This window comes from Diceros bicornis, chromosome X, assembly GCF_020826845.1.
Source record: "Diceros bicornis minor isolate mBicDic1 chromosome X, mDicBic1.mat.cur, whole genome shotgun sequence".
Taxonomy (NCBI): Eukaryota; Metazoa; Chordata; class Mammalia; order Perissodactyla; family Rhinocerotidae; genus Diceros; species Diceros bicornis.
Window position 1 is genome coordinate 46,519,503 of NC_080781.1, and position 20,463 is coordinate 46,539,965.

Below are 20,463 nucleotides of genomic sequence, written 5' to 3' on the forward strand. Positions count from 1 at the left end.
CCGGACAGCAGGCTTATAGGGCCTATGCCTGCGTCCTACCCTATGGTATTTCCTTCTTATAACAAAAGACACAGACAAAAGAGAAAAACAGAGACTACCTCTGGGAGGAAAAGGGATCAAGATCAAAAACCAAGAGTACTCTACCAAATTTAAACCAAGAGTCACTAAAAGTCCAAGAAACTAGTTTCCCAAATATTTTCTCCTGCCAATCTAAATTTAGAAAGAGAAAAAATTCTCACCACTTCCTTCCGCTGGACTCCGCAGATAGAGATTCCGGGAGGCTGACATGGTAAGAAGTCTTACCTTTTGCCGGCTTATATATATATATATATATATAAAGAGATTTATGATAAAGAATTTGCTCACACAATTAGGGACGCCTCACCTCCATTGTGGAGTCATGGTTCAATTTCCCCTTGGTAGTCAGGATCAGTCACCCCAGCCAGCTCAGTAAGTCCCTTCTTTGCCCGTTGATTCAGAGGCATGAGGAGCCCAAAGGGGCCAGGTAGCAGTCTTAATTTCCACTTAATGGAATTGTTGTGTCTCCTGGTGGAAGCATTCCTCCCTTTGGAACTAAGGCCTCTAGGCCAGCAGGGCATCAGTTCATGGGAACAGGAAGCACCCTATGGCCCAGTCAACTGGGCTGCTGACACCCTATGTGTCAACTTGACACACAAAATTAACCATCACACCCTTCAACCCCTTTAGGACTTAGAATTTATTAACCTTACTACCTTTTCACTGTTCCATACTTCTCTCATGTCCTCACATCCCTCCTTACCCAGTTTAAATTCTATAGTCCATAATTGTGATTCCTCTGTTTGATTGTCCCTCTCTTACTTCATTTAATTCACTCCAGTCCAGCTCCTAATGAAATCATGGATCCAAGCTGTGATCACCAATGGTTGCTACATCGCCAAAAAAGACACACTAGATATCACTGGATGTGCATGACCATGTCCCCTCTATGTGTCTGTGTCTGACATGGTGTTTTAGGAGAATCCCTATGGCTGGTTCTGGGTATGTGTGACCCCAGTCTGCATGCTCCTTTGTTTCTCAGTATCTTTGCTTGTGTGTGTGTACCTGTGTGGCTGTGTCTGCACAGGTCTGGTTTGGTATCACTGTATGTTAGCCTATGTGGGCTCTGTCCATATCTATGCTCATGGGCTGTGTCTCTGCGTGGCATGTGGTCTCTATGTGACTTGTGTCTCTTTCTGAGTGACTGATGGTCACTATACTGGGTGTCTCTGGGTGACTGTGTCTGCATGTATCTCTGTTTGCTGTTGCCATATGTCAGAGTGTCTGTGCCTGTGTCTATGCTTGTGTGCTATGTGTCTGTGTATGTATGAGTAATGCATGGCCACTGTACATGGGTGTCTTTGGGTAACTCAGGGACTGTGCCTGTGCTGGCCCCTTTCTATGTGTCTGTGCCTCTGATTGAAAAGAGAGAGAGAGAGATAGCAAGGCTCTGATCTAGAATCTTCTCCCCACCTACTCCCATAGACCAAGGCTGCCATCTTGAGTCAGGTGATCCGCTGAGTGGGAAGCACCTGCCACCTGCACCCAGGGCTCTCCCCAGATGCAGGGCTTCCCCCAGGGATGACAGAGGGAAAGAAAGAAAGAGCGAAGAAGGTGTGGTGGCTCCTTGGTATCCTCCCAAGGGTCCAGGAATACTCCACCTCCCTGTTCATGTCCCCTCTCCCTGATTCTAACCCTGACTTACTTAGCCCTCAAGTCTTAACTTTATGCTGGCTCCACCTCCAGCAGAGTCACTCAAATGCCATATACTCATACCTACCTCCTGTGCCCACAGCCCTTCCCACCACCACTTGCACCTGTCCTGCTCCAGGAAAGTGTCTCCCCTCCCTCCTTTTCCTTTCTTCCTTCTCCCCCTGTGCTACCAGATTGAGACAAGCTGGAGTGTGTGCCTGGCAAAACCTGAGCCTCAAGCGTTTCTGCTCTTATTGGATCCTTGTCACTAGCCAAGCTTATTCACAGCTTGGGACCTTTACACTGTCCCCTGCTTGGAATCCCCTAGATCGATGCACAGCTAGCTCCTTCAGATCATCGTTCCAGTCTCACTTCATGCGTCACCTCAGAGAGGGCTTCCCTGATCACCATCAGTAAGTGCCCACCCCCCTCAGTCCTCTTGACCTCACCTCTCTGCTTCATTTTCTTCAGGGCATTAATCATCACCTGACATAATGTAGTGATTTGTTTGTTCACTGTTTGCTGTTCCTGCCAGGATGGCAGTTTCACTGGGGCAGGGGTTTATGTCTGTTTTGTTTATCATGGTGTGCACAGGACCTAGGACAGTGTAGGTGCTCAATAAGGAATTGGTTGGATGAATAAAAAGATCTCCCGGAGTTGGATGTGGGCCCCAATCTCCCCTACCCTCCGCTGTTGGCCTCACTGCTCATGGCTCTTAAGGAGGGCAAGACAGACTGGGCTGAAGGTGAAGTCACAGAACCAGTCAAGTCAAGGGCACCAGGCCAGCCTGCACCTGGCAGTTCTCATGCGGGGCATACTCCCTGCACCCACCCTGGGCTCCTAGGGACTTCACACCCTGGAGAGCTGGGTAGGGACTTTGCCCTAACCATGCCTGCCCAAATCAGCAACGTGGAGGTGCTGTTGAGCTGAGAGGAGTCTCTATGGCCTGGGGTGGGGGACAGGCCCAGAATCCCTCCAGAGAGGGTTCCCCTGCCTCCTCACCTGCCCCGGGGCCCTAAAAGTGGCAGAAACAGAGGGGTTTTCCGAGTTCCCAGATACCCATCCTGGCCCTGGGGTGAACAATTGCATTTGTTTATGGTTTATCCTTCTTGTGTTTCTTTTTTTGCAAAAATAAACAGATATATGTCTATATTCTTATTTCTTCTTCTTTGTTATCAAAAGATAGCACTTTCTTTTTAAAACCCAATAGACTAAGTGGCCAATTCACCAAACCATCAAGTCTCCTAGAATCTAACTAATGAAAACTAATTTGCTGAAAAATCAATGTGCTGAATTCTTGAGGATTTGGGGAAAATTTGAGTTTCACTCTAGTCCCGGGTGGTACTAGACAAACACCTTCAACCAAGTGTAGGTCAATTCACTGCAGCTTTCCTGCAGCCAGAGGCAGCAGCATGGATGATGGCAAAGCAAAATCTTGGGGGGGATAAAATCCCTAGGCATGGGCTGACTTGGTCACTTAGCAATTGGACATATAGGGAGGATACCGGGCAGCCAGGTGGCCTCTTTCCATGGGGCCCAGGATTGGGGTGGAGGTGGGGTTAGAAAGTTAAGATGAGGGGTAGAAAGGTCCATCTCAAAGTGAAACTTTTCCAAGATATTGGGAGCCATGAGCTGAGCTGCACCTCAAGAAGATGCTCTAGTAAATCTTCATGATCTTGGATTTGACGATGGAGTCTTAGGTATGGCACGAAAAGTACAGACAAAAAAAGAAAAAATAGATAAATTGGATTTCATCAAAATTAAAAACTTTTGTGCATCAAAGGACATTATCAGGAAAGTGAAAAGACAACCCACAGAATAGGACAAAGTATTTGTAAATCCTATATCTGATATATACCCAGGATACATAAAGAACTTTTACAAAAGACAAACATTGCATGATTTTACTCATATGTGGAAGATAAACAAACACGTGGGTAAGGAGAACAGATTTGTGGTTACCAGAGGGGAAGAGGGTTACTGGAGAGGAAGGGAGGGTAAAAGGGGTAAAGGGGCACATGTGTATGGTGATGGATAAAAACTAGACTATTGGTGGTGAACACAATGCAGTCTATAAAGAAACTGATATATAATAAAGTACACCTGAAATTTACACAATGTTATAAGTCAATATGACCTCAATAAACTAATTTTTAAAATATTGTACATCAATATACTTCGATAAAAAAAAGAACTCTTACAACCCAACAACAAAAAGAAAAACAATCTGAATTTTCAAATGGGCAAAGCGGTTGAATAGACATTTCTCCAAAGAAGATAAATGGCCAGAAAGCACAGGAAAAAATGCTCAACATCATTCGTCATAAGGGAGATGCAAGTCAAACCTACCATGAGGTACCATCTCCACTAGGACAGCTATAATAAAAACAAACAAACAACCAAACAGAAAACAAGTGTTGGCAAGGATGTAGAGAAAGTGGAACACTTGTACACTGCTGATGGAAATGTAAAATGGTTCAGCCACTGTGGAAACAGTTTGGTGGTTCTGCAAAAAGCTAAACATAGAATTACCACCTGATCCAGCAATTCCAATTCTAGGTAGACACCCAAAAGAACTGAAAACTGGGTACTCAGCAAATACATGTACACGCGTGTTCATAGCATCACTATTCACAATAGCCAAAAGGTGGAAACAGTCCATATGTCCATCAACAGATTAATGGATAAACAAAATGTGGTATATACGTACAATGGAATATTATTCAGCCTTAAAAAGATATGAAGTGGGGCCAGCCCGGTGGCACAAGCAGTTGAGTGCGCACTCCGCTTCAGTGGCCCGGAATTCTCACAGGTTCAGATCCCTGGTGCACACTGGTGCACCACTTGTCAAGCCATGCTGTGGCAGCATCCCACATAAAGTGGAGGAAAATGGGCACGGATGTTAGCTCAGGGCCAACCTTCCTCAGCAAAAAAGGAGGAGGATTGGCATCGGATGTTAGCTCAGGGCTGATTTCCTCACAAAAAAAAAAAGATGTGCAGTACATGGACCATGATACATGCTACAATGTGGATGAATCTTGAAAACATTATTCTAAGTGAAAGAAGCCAGACACAAAAGGTCACATATTGTATGATTCTAGAATAAGAAAATCTATAGAGATAGAACACCGATAGGTGGTAGCCAGGGGCTGGGTGGGGCAGGGGAGTAGAATGGGGAACAACTGCTTAATGGGTACAAGATTTCCTTTTAGGGGTGTTGAAAAAGTTTTGGAACTAGATAGAGGTGGTGGCTGCACAACACTGTGACTATACTAACTGCCACTGAATTGCTCACTTTATAATAGTTAATTTTATGGTATGTGAATTTCACCTTAACAAGAAAAAAATAAGAAAAAGGAGGAGAAGGGGAAGGAGGAAGGGATCTAACTCTCTGGTGGGGCCTGGGAGAGTGGGTTTTCCTTCAGACATTTCTTTCCCAGCTTTACTGAGGTATAATTGACATATAACATTGTGTAAGAAGTTTAAGGTGTACAATGTGATGATTTGATACACGTATATATTATGAAATGCTTATCACAATAAGGTTAGTTAACACACCCTTTACTTCATGTAATTACCATTTTGTAGTTGTTATGATGAGAACATTAAAGGTCTACTCTCATAGCAACTTTCAAGTATACAACACAGTATTGTTAACCATAGTCCCCATGCTGTATATTAGATTCCTGGAACTTGTTCATCTTATAACTGCAAGTTTGTACCCTTTGACCTTCAGACATTTTTATCACAGTAATTCATGAGCATGGAAATAAGTCCCACAGTCCTGAGGGGTTTTTGGTGAAAAGCAAAGTTTGTGACTGCCCCTCCCTACCCCATATTGCAGCCACAGAGACAACCATTTTTACCTCCTTCTGATTTTAGTTCTCCCAGTGCTTTCTGCCATAACTCTAGCCCAGCGCTGTCCAATAAAACATTCTGAATGATGGAAATGTCCTATATTTACTCTGTACAATATGGTAACCACTAGCCACATATGGCTATTGAGCACTTAAAATTGGGCCAGTGTAACTGAGGAACTGAATTTTTACTTTTTAATTTTTTTTATTGTAGTGAAATACACATAATAATATAATAGCAGAATAACATAAAATTTATCATTTTAACCACTTTAAAGTACACAGTTCAGTAATATTAAGCACATTCACATTGTGCAACCATCACCACTTTCCATCTCCAGAACTCTTTTCATCTTGCAAAACTAAAACTCTGTACCAATTAAACAATCACTCCTCATTTCCCCCTCCCCCAGCCCCTGGAGACCACCATTCTACTTTCTGTCTCTATGAATTTGACTACTCTAGGTACCTCATATAAGTGGAAACATACAGTATTTGTCCTTTTGTGATTGGCTTATTTCGATTAGTATAATGTCCTCAAGGTTCATCCATGTTGTAGCATGTGTCAGTTACTTTATTTAATTTTAATTAATTTAAATGTAAATAGGCACATGTAGCTAGTGGCTACTATATTGGACAGTGTAACTCTAGATAATACACTTCCATACTTTGTCTCAATTGATCAACTTGATATAAACTGTTCCAGAGTAGAGAAAAAGGAAATTCCCCAACTGACTTATTGTGGCTCAAGTAACTCTATGTACTGGGAACTCACCTAGAGAATGGTGATAGGATTTTATTCCCCACTTCCCCCCACTCTGGGAAAAGAAAAGGAGAAGTATATTTATTGTGGTTAGGATTGAGGGAGTATGTTTTATGATGAAATGTGCAATAGTCTTTGAAGATGAGCTATGAGCCCCACTTTTTTTTTTTACATGTTTTTTTTTGTGTGTGAGGAAGATCAGCCCTGAGCTAACATCCATGCCAATCCTCCTCTTTTTTGCTGAGGAAGACTGGCTCTGAGCTAACATCTATTGCCAATCCTCCTCCTTTTTTCCCCCCAAAGCCCCAGTAGATAGTTGTATGTCATAGTTGCACATTCTAGTTGCTGTATGTGGGACGAGGCCTCAGCATGGCCGGAGAAGCGGTGCGTCAGTGCGCACCCAGGATCTGAACCCGGGCCGCCATTAGCAGAGTGTGCACGCACTTAACTGCTATGCCATGGGGCCGGCCTATGAGCCCCACTTCTGCCTTAACATCCTGTGTTGGGGAAGGGCTTGGAAATAAGGTGCCCACCTGCTTCTGATGGACAGAAAGCAGGTGGGAGAATTATCATGAGGGCTGAGCTGGGCTGTGACTACTGCTCTGATGCTCTGCCAGATCATTCATTCACGCAGGCATTTACTCCACAGATGTTTAAGTATTGCTTAACTCTGTACCAGAACATGTTCTAGCTGCTGGGGAAACAGCAACACAACAACCAAAGCCCCTGCCCCCATGAATGTCACTGTCTCATAGGACAGAGACAAATAATAAACAAGTAATATAAGAAACTCAGATGATGATACTGAGTGCAAAGCAGAGAAAAAGGAGGGGAAGTGCCGGGTGGTTGGGGATAGGGAGGGCTTGCTATTTTATATGAGATGGTCAGGACAGACCTCACTGTGGAGGTTGCATTTGAACAGAGACCTGAAGGAAGCCTGGATTATTAGGCTGATTACTTCCCATGATCTTGTTTGACTTGTTCTTCTGTTGCCTGGATTTCTATAAACTGGTAGTTGGGTCTAGAGGTTGATCTATTACAGGTTCAATTTGGGGGCAAGAGTCCTTCATAGGTGGTTCTGTGAGTTTTTCCATCAGGAGGCATGTATGTCTGGCTCTCTCTCATGATTTTGTAGCCCTATATAGCCATTGCCTGGATCCATTATTTCATTAGGGGTTTGCAAAATGATGAGAGTGAATCATTTCTTCTTCAATATAGGAGTTCTTTTTAAAATCATTAGCGTACAGGGAGTGATATCAGCATCATGGCAGAGTGAGCTTTCCTTCTTAGACTCTCCCCTCCTAAAATACAACAAAAAGGACATTCATATACCAACAGAGGACAGTCACACAACACAAAAGACATCTGAGAGACCAATGCAGCCTTACATCTGAAGGTAGAGGTGCTGGAACCCCCAGAGGAAGTGGAAGGAGGTAAGGAGAACTCCTGTGCTTCCTCCAATGACAGCAACCCTGGGACTGGGACCGTGTGGCTCTCAGAGAAAGAGGGGGGAGGGGCAGCCCTCCCTGGGAAAACTGGCGCTTGCCAAGTGCTCTCACAGCCTGTGGGAAACTCCCATACAGAGGGGACTGAATTGTTGTGGGGGTGTCTTCAACAAGCTAGCACCCCAGGAGAGCAGATAGCGAGGGAAGAGTGAGAAGCCCCCAGGATTGGGTAGGCAAAAGAAAGAGCCCATCCCACTGCCCACCACTCCAGCACAGTTGATTGGCCAGACTGCCCGTAGATTGCAGCGGGCTCAGAATACACAGCTCTTGACCCCCACCCGTGGTGGCAGGGGGAAGCTGCAACCAGATATTTTCAGAATGAGGAAAAATAAGCCCATGCGCTCAAGCAGTGTGCAAAAATATATTAAATCTCCAGACCAGAAGGAAAATGACAAGCACCCAGAAATCAATCCTGAAGGCACAGAAATTTTAATCTAAATGACAGAGAATTCAAAATAGCTATCATAAAAAAGCTCAATGAATTACAAGAAAATACAGATAGACAATTCAATGAAATCAGGAACTTCTTTACAAAAGAGATTGAAACTATAAAGAAAAACCAATCAGAAATGTTGAAGATGAAAACCACAATGGAGGAGATAAAGAAAAATCTGGAATCTTTAAAGAACAGAGCTGACAATATGGAGGAAAGAATTAGCAATATTTAGGCTAGGAATGCAGAAATGCTCCAGATGGAGGAGGAGACAGAACTAAGACTAAAAAGAAATGAAGAAATGCTCTGAGAAATATCCAACTCAACTAGGAAACGCAACATAAAGATTATAGGTATTCCAGAGGGAGAAGAGAGGGAAAAAGGAATAGAGAGCTTGTTCAAAGAAATAATAGCTGAGAACTTCCCAAACCTGGGGAAGGAGCTGGAAATATAAGTGAATGAAGTCAACAGATCTCTTAAATATATCAACATGAAAAGACTCTCTCCAAGGCATATAGTAGTAAAGCTGGCAAAAGTCAATGACAAAGAAAAAATATTAAGGGCAGCAAGACAAAAAAAAAAAAGAAAAGTACAAAGGAATTCCTATCAGGCTCTCAGTTGATTTCTCCGCAGAAACTTTACAGGCTACGAGAGAGTGGAATGATATATTCAAAATTCTGAAAGACAAAAACTTTCAGCCAAGAATACTCTATCCAGTGAAAATATCCTTCAGCTAGGATGCAGAAATAGTAACTATCCCAGATAAACAAAAGCTAAGAGAGTTCATTGCCATAAGAACCCCACTACAAGAAATGCTCAAGAAGGCCCTCATGCCTGAAAAAAAAAACAGAAAGTAGAGAAAGTGGATACAAAGTTTTGAACAAGGAGAAAAATAGGTAGACAAAATCAGAAAAACGGTAGCTCTCTATTAGAATAGGTTGGCAAACATTTAACTATAACTTCAAAGATTAAGGGAAGAAAAACACCAAAATAAATATAACCTCATCACTTTAAACACAAACTCACAACACAAGATGGAATAAGTTGTGACAATAATAACTTAGAAGGGGAAGAGGAAAGGGGTGAAATCTACTTAGTCTAAGGAAATAAGAGGCCATCAGAAAATGGACTATCCCATCCATGAGATTTTTTATGCAAACCTCATGGTAACCATTCAACAAATAATCAGAACAGAGACACAGGGGGCGACTAGGTGGCATAGTGGTTAAGTTTGCATGCTCCACTTCGGCGGCCCAGGGTTGACAGGTTTGAATCCTGGGTGCAGACCGACACACTGCTCCTCAAGCCATGCTGTGGCAGCATCCCACGTACAAAATAGGGGAAGATGGGCACAGTTGTTAGCTCAGAGCCAATCTTCCTCAGCAAAAAGAGGCAGATTGGCAACAGATGTGAGTTCAGGGCCAATCTTCCTCACACACAAAAAAAAGAACAGAGACACATACAATAAATAGAGAGAAAACTAAGAAAACCATCATACAGAACTACCAAACTGAAATGGTAGTCAGAAACACATGGGACGAGAAACAAAGGAAATGCAAAAGAACTGGAAAATGAGCAATAAAATAGCAACATTAAGCCCTCATATATCAATAACCACTCTAAATGTAAATAGATTGAATTCTATAATCAAAAGACACAAGTGGTTGGATGGATTAAAAAACAAGATCCAAAAATATGCTGCCTCCAGGAAACACATCTCAGCTCTAAAGACAAACACAGACTCAGAGTGAAAGGATGGAAGACAATACTCCAAGCTAATGGCAAATGAAAGAAAGCAGGTGTTGCCATACTTATATCAGACAAAGTTGACTTCAAGATAAAACAAGTAATGAGAGACAAAGAGGGGCAATATATAATGATAAAAGGAACACTCCACCAAGAAGACATATCACTTATAAATATATATGCACCCAACACAGGAGCACCAAGGTACATAAAGCAACTATTAACAAACCTAAAAGGAGATATTAACAACAACATAATAATAGTGGGGGATCTTAACACTCCACTTACATCAATGGATAGATCATCCAGACAGAAAGTAAGTAAGGAAATAGTGGACTTAAATGAAAAAGTAGACGAGATGGACTTAAGAGTTACATATAGAGCACTCCGTCCAAACACAGCAGACTACACTTTCTTCCCAAGCACGCTGGAACATTCTCAAGGATAGATCATATGCTGGGAAACAAGACAAGCCTCTATAAATTTAAGAATATTAAAATCATAACAAGCATATTTTCCAACCATAATGCTATGAAACTAGAAACCAACTACAAGAAAAAAACTGAGACAGTGACAAAGTTGTAGAGACTAAACTACATGCTACCAAACAACTAATGGATCATTGAAGAAATTAAAGGAGAAATCAAAAAATATCTGGAGACAATGAAAATGAAAATACACCATACCAACTCATATGGGATGCAGCAAAAGTAGTCCTGAGAGGGAAATGCATAGCAATACAGGCCCACCTTAACAAACAGGAAAAATCCCAAATAAGCGACCTTAAACTACACCTAACAGAACTAGAAAAAGAAGAACAAACAAAGCCCAAAGTCAGCAGAAGGAGGGAAATAATAAACATTAGAGCAGAAATAAATGAAACCAAAAAAAACAGTAGAAAGGATCATTGAAACAAACAGCTGGTTCTTTGAGAAGATAAACAAAATTGACAAACCCTTAGGCAGACTTACTAAGAAAAAAGAGAGAAGGCTCAAATAAATAAAATTAGAAATGAAAGAGGAGAAATTACAATGGATACCACAGAAATACAAAGGATTATAAGAGAATACTATGAAAAACTATATGCCAACACATTGGATAATCTAGAAGAAATGGATAAATTCTTAGACTCATACAACCTCCCAAAACTGAATCAAGAAGAAATAGAGAACCTGAATAGTCCATTCACAAGTAAAGAGATTGAAACAGTAATGAAAAACCTCCCAAAAAATAAAAGTTCAGGACCAGATGGCTTCTCTGGAGAATTGTACCAAACATTCAAAGAAGATTTAATACCTATCCTTCTCAAACTATTCCAAAAATAGAGGAAGATGGAACACTTCCTAACACATTCTACAAGGCCAACATCACCCTGATATCAAAGCCAGACAAGGACAATACAAAGAAGGAAAATTACAGGCCGATATTGCTGATGGACATAGATGCAAAAACCCTCAACAAAATATTGGCAAACCAAATACAGCAATACACTAAAAAGATCATACACCATGATCAAGTGGGATTTATACCAGGGATACAGGGATGGTTCAACATCTGCAAATCAATCAATGTGATACACCACAGTAACAAAATGAGGAATAAAAACCACATAGTCATCTCAATAGATGCAAAGAAAGCATTTGACAAGATCCAACATGCATTTATGATAAAAACTCTCAACAAAATGGGTATAGAAAGAAAGTACCTCAACATAATAAATGCCATATATGACAAACTCACAGCCAACATCATACTCAATGGGGAAAAACTGAAAGCCATTCCTCTGAGAACAGGAAGAAGACAAGTGTGCCCACTCTCACCATTCTTATTCAACATAGTACTGGAGGTTTTGGCCAGAGCAAATAGGCAAGAAAAAGGAATCCAAATAGGCAATGAAGAAGTGAAACTCTCGCTGTTTGCAGGCGACATGATTTTATATACAGAAAACCCTAAAGAATCCATTGGAAAACTATTAGAAATAATCAACAACTACAGCAAAGTTGCAGGGTACAAAATCAACTTACAAAAATCAGTTGCATTTCTATATTCTAATAATGAACTAACAGAAAGAGAACTCAAGAAGACAATCCCATTTACAAAAGCAACAAAAAGAATAAAATATCTAGGAATAAATCTTACCAAGGAGGTGAAAGACCTATACAATGAAAACTATAAGACATTATTGAAAGAAATCAATGGTGACATAAAGAAATGGAAAGCTATCCCATGCACATGGATTGGAAGAATAAACATAGTTAAAATGTCCATACTACATAAAGCAATCTACAGATTCAATGCAATCCCAATCAGAATCCCAATGACATTCTTCATGGAAATAGAACAAAGAATACTAAAATTCATATGGGGCAACAAACGACCCCCAATAGCTAAAGCAATCCTGAGAAAAAGAACAAAGCTGGAGGCATCACAATCCCTGACTTCAAAATATACTACAAAGCTATAATAATTAAAACAGCATGGTACTGGTATGAAAACAGACACACAGATCAATGGAACAGAATTGAAAGCCCAGAAACAAAACCATAAAATCTACAGACTGCTAATCTTTGACAAAAGTGCTAAGAACATACAATGGAGAAAGGAAAGTCTCTTCAATAAATGGTGCCAGGAAAACTGGACAGCCACATGCAAAAGAATGAAAGTAGACCATTTTCTTTCACCATACACAAAAATTAACTCAAAATGGATCAAAGACTTGAAGGTAAGACCTGAAACCATAAAACTCCTGGAAGAAAATATAGGCAGTACACTCTTTGACATTGGTCATAGAGGGATCTTTTCAAATTCCATGTCTACTCAGACAAGGGAAACAAAAGAAAAAATAAACAAGTGAGACTTCATCAGACTAAAGAGCTTCTGCAAGCCAAATGAAACCAGGATCAAAACGAAAAGACAACCCAGCAGCCGGGAGAAAATATTTGCAAATCATATATCCAACAAGGGATTAATCTCCATAATATATAAAGAACTCACACAACTGAACAACAAAAAAAAACAAACAACCTGATCAAAAAATGGGCAGAGAATATGAACAGACATTTTTCCAAGGAAGATATACAGATGGCCAATAGGCACATGAAAAGATTTTTAACAGCACTAATCATCAGGGAAATGCAAATCAAAACTACACTAAGATATTACCTTACACACATAAGAATGGCTATAATCACCAAAACAAAAAATAACAAATGTTGGAGAGGTTGTGGAGAAATGGGAACCCTCATTCACTGCTGGTGGGAATGCAAACTGGTGCAGCCTCTATGGAAAACAGTATGGAGAGCCTTCAAAAAATTAAAAATAGAAATACCTTATAATCCAGCTATCCCACTACTGGGTATTTATCCAAAGAACCTGAAATCAACAATCCAAAGAGGCTTATGCACCCCTATGTTCACTGCAGCATTATTCACTCTAGCCAAGAAGTGGAAGCAGCCCAAGTGTCCCTCGACTGATGATTGGATAAAGAAGATGTGGTGTATATATATATACAATGGAATACTACTCAGCCACAAAAAAAGACAAAATTGTCCCATTTGCAACAACATGGATGGACCTGGAGGGTATCATGTTAAGTAATATAAGCCAGACAGAGAAAGACAAATACTGTATGATTTCACTCATATGTGGAAGATAAACTAACACACGGACAGAGAGAACAGTTTGGTGGTTACCAGGAGGGAGGGGGTTGGGGGGTGGGCACAAGGGAGGAAGGGACACATTTATATGGTGACTGACAAACAATAATGTACAACTGAAATTTCACAATGTTATAAACTATTATGACATCAATAAAAAAAATCCTTAGTGTACAGACAATACTTTCAAACAAGTCTCCCTCCCTCCTTCCTAAAATCCCTCAGTTTTAATGCTCATATTATGAGACTCTCAATTTATTGAAATCATCTACCAACCTTCATTTCTCTAGAACTTTAGCTCCTAGATTACTATCACTCTCTCCAATACCACCCCTCCCTTGAATCTTGGTGATTTCATTTCCACTTAAATGACCCCTCCACTTTCACACAGAGACCTGGCCTATCATTTCCTTGACCTCCTCTCCTCTAGTGATCTTCTCAGCCACTCACTCCCACGGAAATAACCTTGACATCATCACCCAAACTGGAACAAGTACAATATTAAGTTCATGCATCCTACTCTCAGACAACTTCTTCCTATTATTTCAGCTCATTCCCTCTAGTACCCCCAACTACAATAATCATTACACCCTAAAAAACAGACCCTGAAACATCTTAGAGACTTTGCACCCATGGATACAGACACCTAGGCATATCAGAGACAACTCACCATGGAAACATCTCCCCAAATTGTTCTGACTTCAAATCCTGACACAGATCCATGAAAACCTCAGAAACCTCCCACCATGGACAGAACCCTCAAAACTCAGGTATCTCAGAGACTGGACACAAATCCCCCAAAAGATCAGAGACCTTACACCCTTGGACACAGACCCCCCAGAAAACTACAAGGACTTCACAACCTGGGACATAGACCCCCAATAGCACAGATCTCATCTCTGGAACACACCTGCAAACAACTTAGATACCTCACACTTTACACACATACTCGCCAATAGTTCTGAGACCTCAAACTCTGACACAAACCTGCCCAAACCTCAGAGATCTCAAAACCTAGAAAGAGACTCCCCAATCATCTCAGACACCTCACCCACCAGACACAAATCCTCAAAGAGCTCAGAGGTATCACACACCAGATCCCAAACACCTTAGAAACTACACACCCTGAAACACAGACCCACAAAAAGCTCATAGAATACATATGGTGGGCACAGACCCCCACAAGCCTACACATCTCATAACAGGGACACAGAATCCCAAACAGATTTGAGACCTTACACTTTGGGACCCAAAAGCCCTGAAAGAACACAAACATCAGATCCCAGGCCAGAAAGCTAAAATCAGTTCAAAGATCCCGTTACATGACCCATCTCCATGAAAGCATCATCGAGACACCAGAGATACAGTCCTAGAAAGAGTCCAGAGACCACACATCCTGGAAACAGATCCTCAAACAGAGGAGAGATATCTCATTCTATGATAAATCCCCCAAACAACCTTAGATACCACACATCTAGGGATACAGACCCACAAACTGCTTGGGCACTATCATCTTGAACAGAAACCCAGACAGCTGAGCGACCTCACACTCTGGACTAAGACAACTCAGAGGCCTGAAACATACCTCGGAACAGTGCCCAGGAATGAAAACCTTAAAATGCCAGAGCCTCCACACTCAGGCACACACCCTCAGAACATCAAAACCTCATCATCAGGGAGAGTCTCACAAAGGTTGAGAATCTCCACACCCTGGATAGCAGACGCACAAAGAGCTTGAGGCCTCACACCCAAGAAAAAATAAACAAATCAGCTTAGAGATTCACAATCTAGAAAACAGGGCACCAAACAGCTTAGAGACTTCATACCTTGGACACAGATACTCAAAAAGCTCAGAGACCTCACACCATGGGACACAGGCCACAGAAGAGCTTAGAGATTTTACACCGTGGAACAAAGACCCAAGTAACTCAGATACCACACACCATGGTATAGATACTCTACAGGTTAAACTGTAGATTAAAGATATCATGACCTGGACAAACTCCCTCCAGCAGCTCAGACACCTCTCCCCCTGGGACACAGAACCCCCAAACAGCTATTAGCACCATATGATAAAATGCCCCCATCAGTCTTGGGGATTTCACAACTTAGAAGACAGACTCACAAAATTACTTGTACATTTAACATCCTGCAAAGAGACACTAAGAAGCTCATTTACCTCACATTTTAGACATAGTTGCTAAATCAGTTCAGAAACCTGGCACAAGCCTAGACACGCCTTGGAACAGCAACGTGGTCAAATTTAAAGAGAGAGCCTCAAAAATTCGGAGATGTTTACAGTCAAGGACACCAACCCTCAAACTATCAAACAGCTCACAACCATGGAAATAGACCCACAAAGACTTCAGAGAACTTATGCCACAGGAAAAAATAAACCAGCTCAGAGATTGCACACCCTGGAAAGTGTGAGATGTCACACATTGAGTAGAACCCCAAAGGGTTTGGAAGCCCCACAGCCTGAGATGCAGCCTAGAGACCTCACACTTGGAAACTCAGACTCCCTGACATCCCAAGGAATTCACAGTCTGGGACAGAGAAACACAAACACCTCAGTGACCTCACACCCTGTGACACAGACTCCCAAACACCTCAGGACCTCTTACTGTGGGTCAGCAACCCCCAAATAGCTCAGAGGGCTCACACCCTGGAAACACAGACCCAAAGTACTCAAAGTCTTCACATACTGGGAAGCAGAACCCCAAACAGTTCATAGACCCACACCCTAGGACACAGATTTCCAAAGAACTAAGAGATCTCACACCTGGGACACCATCCCTCAAACAGCCTAGAAGGCTTACACTGCCCCCCTGCAGATAAAGGAGGCAGTCTAGGCGGTCTGGCATTGTGGCTGCTGTCTCCCTTCAGCAGCTGTGGGGGCGGGGAGGGAGCTTTCTCCAGATTCTCCCTTAACTTTCCTGGCAGAGCCTGGCAGGGCTCTTGGAGTAAAAGCCTGCACTGCGGCCCCCCAAAGCTTTACACTCTCTCTGGAGCCTGCACCTGGCCTCCAGCAAATTGTCAAAATTTCTAATTTAATGTTCTTCTCAGCTTGTATAGCATCCGGTGGCTTCTGCCCCAGGTGAGCAAATGCTCTAGTCCTGTCTCCCTGCAGGCACTAGTTTCTCTCCAGATTTCAGGATGGCTACCTGTCCTGTGATCTCAGTCCTCTGATGAGTCCATGCAGTCGTTAATTTGCTCCCTGTCCAGCGTCTTTCTTGTTCTAAGGATGGGAGTTTCTTTTTTGCAGTTCTTCCCACGTCCAAGTTGAAACCGAAAGTCTTTTCATTTATTTTTTATCTTAAAAACTTTCATCCTTTTGCTCTATTTCTCTTAAGCCATTATCTGTTGTGTTTATTTGCTCTTATGTTCCTTCTAGTTTAGTCTTCATTTCTGAAGTGACTTTTTGTTTCGTTTCTAATTCTTTCTTGAATTCTGTTACCTCATTCCTGAATTTTTCTCATTCTGATTTCTGCTATTCTTTCATATCTTGTATCATTTCTTAATCTCTTAGCTCATTTGGAAATACTAGCCTAGAGTTTTCATTTGTTTTGTAGGCATGTCTTTCTGGCAAGTTCTCATTGTCTATAGGGATGTGACTCTGCTCCTTATCCTCTTTTTTCTTACAATAACTTTATATGGAATTTGATCTCCATTCTTTTATATGAAATTAATTTTCTTGAATGTTTAGAAGGGAGGCGTGGTTCAGGATTGCTTTCCTAACTTCATGGCTCTATAGCTCCCTCTTCTGTTTTTGTAAAGAGCTCAAAACTGTGGGAGCTTACTTTCGGAGACAGCGGGGGTTTCTGTTTTCTCTCGCTTTTATCTGGACTTTCTTTTTCCCTTAACTCAATGTTCCTGCTAGTCACACTGGATTCTATTCCCAGTGTTTCCAGTGTGGCTGTTGTAACAGTTCTTAGGACTCAACTGTTCCGGCCCTTTCAGAGTTATTCTTTATTTTGTATGTTTGAAAAGTTCCATTAATAAGTTTTTAAAAATCTCTATGCGAGAGACAGAGAGACAAAGAGAGAGAATGAAACACTAGAAGATTATATAATAAATGAATAATAATGGGTAATGTTTGGGGAGAGGGGACACTGGATAGACGGACAGTGATGGCAGGGAGTTTTCCACTGCACACCTTTTCACCTTCGTTTTTGAAGTATATGCATATCACCTATTCAAAAATTAAGTAACTCTTTAAAATGTGCTTACAACAAAACACGACATCAACCCATAAGGATAAAAAGAACTGGAGAGGAAAATTCTGGAATGTATTTTGGTATGTGAAAGCATATGGATGAGTTGTAACAGATATAGCAGACCATAGAAAGCTAAATCATATACTAGCAGTTGGGAGGATAAAAATCAGCATAATATTGAAAGTGGAATCCCCAAAAGACTCTGAAATTAACAGCACCAGATACCTATGGAAGTAAGAGTGCATCCAAAAACAAAGATGGATTGGTTAAAAGTTTATTTAAGAAGAACTTTGGGCCTGGCCCCATGACCAAGTGGTTAAAGTTCTGTGCACTCCGCTTCGGCAGCCTGGATTCGCAGGTTCGGATCCTGGGCACAGACCTACTCCACTCACCAGCCACACTGTGAAGGTGTCCCACATACAAAAAAATAGAGGAAGATTGGCACAGATGTTGGCTCAGGGCTAATCTTCCTCAAGCAAAAAGAGAGGAGGATTGGCAACGGATGTTACTCAGCAGAAAAAAAAAAAAAAAAAAGAAGAACTTTGACCCAAACATCCCTTGTCCCGCTCCATGAGTCTGGAAAGATATAAAAGATCTGAACAACTATTAATAATTAACATATACAGGACACCACAGCCAACAACAACAGAATAAACTTTCTTGAAATGCATATAAAACATCTACCAAAATTAACCATATCCAGAGCTATAGAGTAAGCTTAATAAATTTCAAAGGATTGAAATAATTCAGAGCATATGTCCTGATCATAATGGAAATACATGATATCATAAATGACAATATGATAACTAGAAAATCCAGAACTGCTGGGAAATTAAGTAGTACATCACTAAATAACAGAAGGGTCAATGTAGAAATCAAATTAGAAATTAGAAAATATTTTGAATTGAATGACAATGGGCATAAAATATATCAAAACTAGGGGGTACAACCAAAGCAGTCCTTAAAGAAACTTTTACAATCTTGAGTGTGTATGTTGGGGGAAGAAAAGTCTGAAATTCAATAATCTCAGATTTCATCTTAAGGAACTAGAAAAAGAAGAACAAATAAAACCCAAGGTAGTAGAAAAAAGGGAAAAAAGGAAGCACAGAAAGCAAACACACAGAAAACAAAGGTACAAAAAATATCAGTAACCAAGAGTTGGTTGTTAGAAAAATTATTTTAAAAATTGACAAACACCTAGAAAAACTAATCAAGAATAAAAAGAGAAGATACTAATAACAAATAGGAATAAAAAAGGACATCACTACAGATCTTATGGATGCTGCAAATGTTAAAACAGGGTTACGAACAATCTTATGCCAATAAATTTCACAATTTAGATTAAAATGGGCCAATTCCTTGAAAAACACAACTCTCCAAATGAACACAAGAAGATATAGACCATCAAGTTTTGGTCACAGAAAGCTGACATCATAAAATGAGGTGAGAAATATCCCTCATCTTCTATTTTCTGTGAATGATCATGTAGGATTAATATTATTGCTTCCTTAAATGTTAGACAATATTCACGGGTGAAGCCATCTGGGCCTGGAGTTTTTTGTGGAGGAATGTTGAATACAATTTCTTTAATAGTTATAGAGCAATTCGAAGTTTCTACTTCTTCTAATATCAATCTCAGTAATTTTATTTTCAGGGAACTTGCTCATTTTACGTAAAATATCAAATTGTTCAAGTTGTTTATTGTATTTACTTATTAGCCTTCATATATCTGTATGATATGTAGTGATGTCCTAATTTGTATTCCTAAAGTTAGTAATTTGAATTATTTTTCCCCCTTCATCAGTCCTGCTAGGAGTTTTTCAATTTCATTGACCTTTGAAATGATTAGTAAAACTTGTTTCATAAAAAAAAAGTGCCTACATACTGTCATACACTGCAGGTAGGAATGCAAAATAGTTAAAGACCTATGAAGGACAATTTGGCAATATCTATTGAAATTACAAATACACATATACCCCTTGACTCAGCAATTCCATTTCTGGGAATATGCAAAATGATGCATATACAAGATCATTTATTACATCATTTTGATAGTTAGAAACTGGAAACAACCCAAGGTTAAATAAATTATGGTACCTGCACACAAATGAATGCTAACGAGCTGTAAAAAAAAAGAATGAGGAAGCTCTGTATGTACGGATTTGTAAAGATTTCCAGGATATTTTGTTAATAAAGCAAGATGCAGAACCATGTATCTTGTATGCTACCTTTTGTGTAAGAAAGGGGGGAATATATATTCATACTTGCTTGCATGTGCATAAAGAAATTCTGGACACACTGAACTAATAAAGATGGTTTCAGAAGAAAACCCAAGCCCTTTGGCCTGGAATACAAGTCTTTCTAGGGTATGCTTTGAAGCCAGAGTGCCTGCCACTTACTTTGGTATACGACTTTGGTCAAATTACTGTTTTCTCATCTGCAACACAAGGATAACAGTACCTATCCTTATAGGATTGTGAGGATTAAATGGATTAAAACACAAAGTATGGGGCACCGGCCCCGTGGCTTAGCAGTTAAGTGTGCATGCTCCACTACTGGTGGCCTGGGTTCGGATC